The following is a 7,399-nucleotide window of genomic DNA, read 5'->3' as shown; positions in this document are numbered from 1 at the left end:
GCATAATTTTCTTCAGTGTGCCCATTTCACTCTCTGAAGTGTCCCAGTGTGGACCATGAATGTCAGGCTTAATCTAGGATTAGGAGATTGAGAAAAATTGGATGAAATGGTTGTTTCAGTTGGTTCCAGAACGCTTGAGATTAGTGAATGACAACAAACTCCTATAGCAGCGCTTACCCAAATAAATAAATAAAATAAACACACAAAACCTTTTATCTCTTTAAGTTGCTGGCCAGAATAAAATACAGCATCTGATCCAGTGGGTTGTTGAGTAATATCAGCGGAATCCTCAGCTCCTCTCGGTCTCTTGTGTGAAAATTAGAGCCATGATTGAAAAAGATTGGATCTATGAGAATAGGAATAAAGAAATTTGGAAGGAATGGAATGTCTCAGAGGGTTGTCTCTCTCCTCTTTGGAAAAGCACCTGTAAGAACCCTACCTGAGGAAGTTATCAAGCTAGGGAAATCTGAATCTGTGTGCTGACCTCCACCAACCCTGACCATCTCCAGGCCTATAATTAGAGTCCCTGGAGAAGAGCCCATGGAGGTTCTATTTGATTTCTATAACAACAGCAACACCCCTCTGGGCTTGAAGAGACCTGTTTTCAACTCCTACAGCAGTCTCAGCTTTTCCCCTAATTCTCAGACCTCAGTCTATACACAGGCATTCATTCCTAGCACATTGGGATGAGGCCCGATGCACTTAGGAAAGCACCTTGTAATAAGCTAGTGTGTTCTGGGATTTCCTTTCCTGCTTTCCACAAGGAAAGTGTTCATGTACCAGATTGACAGCGCAATGGGGAAAGCAAATACCGACACCTCTCAGGGATTGTTGGATTTTGGCTCTAAGCTTAACACCGATTTCTGGGAATGGGGAGAGACCATCCTCATTGGTGGGGTTCACTGGTTAGTGGGGAGGCTGAAAGAGCTCAGGTAGTGGGGGCACCTGGGTGGCTCAGTTGGTCAAGAATCCAACTCTTGGATTTAGGCTCAGGGTCATGATCTGAGTGAGGGTCCTGAGATCAACATCAGGCTCCATGCTAGGTGTGGAGTCTGCTTAAGATTCTTTCTCCTGGGGCACCTGGGTTGCTCAGTTGATTAAGTGTCTGCCTTCAGCTCAGATCATGATTCCAAGGTCCTGGGATCCAGCCCTGTGTCAGGCTCCCTGCTCATTGGGAGGCCTGCTTCTCCCATTCCCACTCCCCCTGCTTGTGTTTCCTCTCTTGCTGTCTCTCTCTCTCTGTCAAATAAATAAATAAAATCTTTTTAAAAATTTATTTATTTATTTGACACAGAGAGAGAGAGATCACAAGTAGGCAGAGAGGCAGACAGAGAGAGAGAGGAAGAAGCAGGCTCCCCGCTGAGCAGAGAGCCCAATGCGGGGCTCGATCCCAGGACCCTGGGATCATGACCTGAGCTGAAGGCAGAGGCTTTAACCCACTGAGCCACCCAGGCACCCCAAATAAAATCTTTTTTTAAAGGTACTGGTTTTAACGATAGATTATATGGTTACCTTAGCTATTATGGTAGAAAAGACCAAGGAAAACTCTTCTAACTTCCTCTCCCCAGCAGAAAGTGAATCAAAATCCATATCATATCCTCAGGAGGAGGCTGGGAAAGGTGGGGAGGAAATACAAAGTTAAATGCTACCTTCCAAGACTTAGAAGATGCACAGGTAACTGGTTTGACCTATGCACACATCACCAGAGTCTCCCAAATGTTTCCTGAACATCCTTATCCAGCTGGTTGTCATTGGCCGAATCCATTTTCCAAATTCTAATGGCCAATCCAGATATAATTTCTTTACGGAAGCAAATAAGGACAGTTTTTATTTTACATCTGTTGATCTCAAAAATGCTATTTCAATAAATAACATCAGAAGGTTCTTTTCACTTGGCAGGAGCACTAGTTTACTTATCTGGTCTCAGAAGTACAGTAGCTCTTTTTTTTTTTTTTTTTTAAAGATTTTATTTATTTGAGAGAGAACATGAGAGAAAGGCCACGAGCAGAGAGGGAGAGGTAGAGGGGAGAAGCAGACTTCCCACCAAGCAGGGAGCCCCATGGGGGTGGGGCTCCATCCCAGGGTCCTGAGATCATGACCAGAGCCGAAGCCAGATGTGTAACTGACTAAGCCACCCAGGTGCTCCAGGCTCTTGAACTGTGCACCACAGTTGGCTGTTGGGTCCTTGATAGTCCCATCTTTTCACTGGGCATCATGTTGCTCTAATATATTATTGTTTCCTGTCAAAATACCGAGTAAAAGAACATAGCAATGACTTGAGAGGGGGCCTCTCACCCGTATGAAGTCCATGGGGATCTCCTTGTCAATACGAAGGGCAAGTTAACATACCTCGCATCTGACAGTGATAGAGAAAAGGCATAACGCTCCATCAGCCTCACTGAATTTTGCAAGTAACGTATACTACAGGTGTGCTTCTTTGATTCATTTATAGGATGGCCCAAATGACTGCAAATTTTGAGTAAGACCCGGACCTAAGAAGGCTAGGAAAGGTAAGTTTCATGGCAGGCTGCTCTACTATTTGACTTTTATGACCTAGTGAATGACTCAAAAGTCCCACGGCAGTTTGGAACGCTGTCTACACCCAATGAAAATTCCAATAAACTGGGGGTGCCTGGGTGGCTCAGTCGGTAAGCATCGGCCTTCTGTTCAGGTCATGATCTCAGGGACCTGAGGCAGAGCCCCGCATTGGGTTCCCTGCTTGATGGGAAGTCTGCTTCTCCCTCTTCCTCTGCCCCGCCCCACCTTTCAGCTCATGCTCACTTTCTCTCTCTCTCTCTCTCTCTCTCTCTCAAATAAATAAATAATTTGGAAGGAAGGAAGAAGAGAGAGAGAGAAGGGGGGAGTGAGGGAGAGAGGAAGGAAAGATGTTTGAGCATAAGCACACCCTCTTTGGTGAGTAATAATTCTCCTTTTGAGAAACAGCTTTTGGCTTGTGATCAGTTCCTGGAGGGGTTGAACACCTGTCCTGATAAACTCCATTCATGAACCTCCCATTGTAAATGAGATGTTTGTGATAAAACCGGACATTCCTCGAGATACTCTATGCCTGCAATGAGATCATAAACCAAGTGGTTTACCGTGCATAGAACCTAAGCACAGGCTTGGCTACTCAGACTTCCCCTCCAAGGCTGGCCTGCCTGCTATTACTACAGGCAGGAAGCCTCCATTATAGGACCCAACTCTCATGAGACCAAAAAGGTGCTGGGCAGCCCATTGATTACATTTCTTCACGTTATGGACACTTATTTTGGATTGGATTTGCTTTTCCTGACTGTCATAAACCTGCAGTGTAGCACAGTCCATGGATGTACTGAACGCCTGACTCATTCGCAACTTCTCTTTCAAAACATTGCTTTTAATATTATAATTTTTAGGGGCACCTGGGTGGCTCAGTGGGTTGGAGCCTCTGCCTTCAGCTCAGGTCATGATCCCAGGGTCCCGGGATTGAGCCCCACATCGGGGTCTCTGCTCAGCAGGGAGCCTGCCTCCTCCTCTCTCTCTCTGCCTGCCTCTCTGCCTGCTTGTGATCTCTGTCTGTCAAATAATATATATATATATATATATATATATATAGAGAGAGAGAGAGAGAGAGAGAGAGAGAGAGTAATTTTCAGTGAGATAAGGCATTATACTAATACCCGTGGAATCACTGGTCACACCTGTTACATCACTTCAAAGCAGTTTGACTTACAGACTAGCAGAAAGCCTATTGAATATTCAGTTATGTAGCTCAGGGAGAAACATCATGCCAGTCCGGGGTGGTAATGTGTAGATGCAGTATGTCCTCTGAACCAGAGAAAAATAGTGATATAATATATGGGCCTGAGAACGAATGGGTGAAACTGCTCACTGTTAAATCCAATGGCACCTCTCACTATTAAATCTAATGGTCCACTTTTCCTTCCTGCATGGGGTTCCGCTGATTTTGAATTCTTTTTTTGTTTTTTTAATTTATTTGACAGAGAGAGAGAGATCACAAGTAGGCAGAGAGGCAGAGAGAGAGGAGGAAGCAGGCTCCCAGCTGAGCAGAGAGCCTGATGCAGGGCTTGATCCCAGGACGCTGAGATCATGACCTAAACCCACTGAGCCAACCAGATGCCCCCTGATTTTGAATTCTTAGTACTCTAAGATTTCTTCTGCCGGGTAAACAATGATAGTTCTGCTAAACTGAAAACAACTATGTCCTCTTAGCCACTTGTGACCCTTCATGCCATTGGGAGACAAATTCAAAAGGAGGTTATAGTCATGTCTGCCACACAGAAGTGATGGTCTTTTCAATATGGAATCATATACACGCTATGTCAAATATTTTTGGGCTTAAGGTAGTCAAGTGTCTTGTTCTAATAAGATCAGTGTATTGTAACAATTTTCTGACAGATGTCCCGAAAGCGTCTTGAAGAAAGATCATTTTTTCCTAATTTACACATAGATTAGGCGGTCCTGCTTACCGCGATGGTTAGGGGAATTGAGTCTATCAAAAGTTCATGTAGTTGCCACCAGATAAGAGGGCAAAGACATGTCAAGAAGCAACAACACAGGAGATAGTGGGATTGCCGTTCTGGTCACTCAGATCTTTTGTGGTGTTGGAGTTTTTCTGATAATCCCCCAAAGCATTGCGAAACTTGATGCTCTTTACAAGTCTGAAGAAATTGATATTGATAAGGACGGAGCATGAGGACAACTGCCTTCCTCGTTTCAAATCAATTCCTCAGGGCACTGGGGGGTAGTACAGTCAGTTAAGCATCCCACTCTTGGTTTTGGCTCTGGTGGTGACCTCAGAGTCATGAGATCAAGCCCTATGTTGGGCTATGTGCTCAGCAGGGAGTCTGCTTGAGATTCTCTCTCTCTCTCTCTCTCTCCCCATCTGCCCTTAACCCCTCAAAAAAATAAATATTTAAAAATATATAAGATAAATTCCTCAGATAAATCACCTTGAATGATTCTCAGGTGACCTGTATTTCTCAAGAGAAATTTCTTTTTTTTTTTTTTTTTTTTTTTTTTTTAAAGATTTTATTTATTTATTTGACAGACAGAGATCACAAGTAGGCAGAGAGGCAGGCAGAGAGAGAGAGGAGGAAGCAGCAGGCTCGAGAGCCTGACGTGGGGCTCGATCCCAGGACCCTGGGACCATGACCTGAGCCGAAGGCAGAGGCTTTAACCCACTGAGCCACCCAGGCGCCCCTCAAGAGAAATTTCTGAAGAGAGTCTTGGTCTCTTGCCTGAATGGAAACCTCCAGGAAGAGGAAGATGGCTTCCCTGACTACCGTGACTTCTGTATCAGAAGGGATTGCACAATGGGGGATTCTATACAAATAAGGAGACTGAGGTGCTGGTCACCCTTTTTTAATCCCACAAAAAGGCAGTAAAAAATCAACTATCTAACATTTTTATAATTAGTATCTGGCATGTGTGTAAAAAAATTCTAACACCCTACAAGTAAAGTAAACAGAAACATTGTTTTAAACAAATCTATGGTGCTGGGAAAGCAATTTATATTTAAAACAAGTTTGTTTCAAGACAGCACAATTCCTGCAGTGCAAAAGAATTTTGATAATTCCATATAATTTACTGAAATGAGATTTAACTTTTGAGGGGTCAGAATATCATGTCATGCTAACAAATGCAGTGACAAGTTCACTGTCATATTTCCTTATGATACTGGAGGTGACCAATTATGTGACTTGTTCTTGAACATAGTCTCTGGAAATCTCCTGTTTATTTGCCTAGGTCCCACTGGGGGATTCAGGGTACATGGCAAGGGCTTGCCTGCAGAAGCCTGAGAGGATAAGGAGGCTGAGCAGGGCAAGGTAAGGTGTTCCCCTTAAGCAGCCAGAAGCAACATAATCAAGGGGGTGAATAGAAGTCACGATGAAGAAAAAAGTTATGAAAGAGGTCAGCTGTTGGGAAAGCAGAAACAAATTTGAAAGCAGAAGGTTTAGGGGGAAAGCTTTCTGCCTAGAGTTCATACAGTACATCGAAGTTGCTGTGTGATATGGGAACAGCCCAGAAAATGTTGAGCTCTTGCAAGACCAGGCACTAGTCAGAAGTCTTCTAGGCCAGAGCAGGGAGGCTGAATTTCAGGCCACAGCTTAGCATGGTAAAGCCTCTTAATCTCAGCCTGGGCATCAGGAATTAACAAAGCAAGTGGACTGGAGAGTCAAATACACTTTCACCTGCTCTGGTGCCCATAGCATAGTCACTGGAAGGCAGAACTCTGCCACTGGGGGATGCCTCCCATATCCCTTTCTGGGTCACTGGGCTACCTGTGACCATGAAGAAGAAAGGTGATCCCCCACCCCCAGCCTCCTCAAGTAACATGAGAACTCTCAGCACTTCTTCCACCTTTATTTAGAGAAAGAACTGGGCTGCTTACACGTAAAGGGGTTTCCTCCACACCAAGCAATTTGTCTTCCTCTTACGTGTTTGACAGATTAGAAATTGTTCCATGACATATGACACTGTTGGCTTTACATTGTCAAAATAGCTTCAAAATTCTCAAGAGAGGGCACCTGCATGGCTCAGTGGGTTAAAGCCTCTGCCTTCCGCTCAGGTCATGATCTCGGGGTCCTGGGATCAGTCCCGCATTGGGCTCTCTGCTCGGCGGGGAGCCTGCTTTCCCCTCTCTCTCTGCCTGCCTCTCTGCCTACTTGTGATCTGTCTCTGTCAAAGAAATAAATAAAATTTAAAAAATAAAAATAAAAAATTCTCAAGAGAAAGGACAGTAGTTCCGATGGGCAATACTATTTATAGTGTATATAAATAAATAAATATAGTGTATATAGGAAGAAATATAAATTAATAAATAAATATAGTGTATTTATAGTGTACACTATAGTGTATGCAAAATTCCAACAATTCAGAAGAGAAGGGTAAGGATCCCAAATTCAGACCAGGTGGACAAAATATGTAACAACTTGAAGCAAATGAGTGCTATTGTTTGGCAGTTTCTAAACAAAAGCATTTATTTATTTATTAAGATTTTATTTATTGGGCGCCTGGGTGGCTCAGTGAGTTAAGCCACTGCCTTCGGCTCAGGTCATGATCTCAGAGTCCTGGGATCGAGCCCCACATCGGGCTCTCTGCTCAGCAGGGAGCCTGCTTCCTCCTCTCTCTCTGCCTGCCTCTCTGCCTGCTTGTGATCTCTGTCTGTCAAATAAATAAATAAAATCTTTAAAAAAAAAAAAAAAGATTTTATTTATTTATTTATTTGACACAGAGAGAGAGATCACAAGTAGGCAGAGAGGCAGGCAGAGAGAGAGAGGAGGAAGCAGGCTCCCAGCTGAGCAGAGAGCCCGATGTGAGGCTTGATCCCAGGACCCTGAGACCATGACCTGAGCCGAAGGCAGCGGCTTAACCCACTGAGCCTCCCAGGTGCCCC

General features: G+C 44.2%; 1 long non-coding RNA gene across 1 annotated transcript; it reads right to left on the bottom strand.

Moving 5' to 3' along the window:
- Nucleotides 1–232: 232 nt before the first annotated feature.
- Nucleotides 233–4,997, bottom strand: LOC309860826. Its single transcript, XR_014309657.1, has 3 exons — nucleotides 4,953–4,997; nucleotides 1,513–1,610; nucleotides 233–346 (listed from the first exon to the last, which is right to left on the bottom strand). It is a non-coding gene; the product is annotated as an uncharacterized lncRNA (long non-coding RNA).
- Between the last annotated feature and the right edge of the window lie 2,402 nt (nucleotides 4,998–7,399).

Source organism: Mustela nivalis, assembly GCF_964662115.1.
Source record: "Mustela nivalis genome assembly, chromosome: 3".
Lineage (NCBI taxonomy): Eukaryota > Metazoa > Chordata > Mammalia > Carnivora > Mustelidae > Mustela > Mustela nivalis.
Note: the sequence above shows the minus strand (reverse complement) of the source record. Positions and strands in the feature narration are given on the sequence as shown.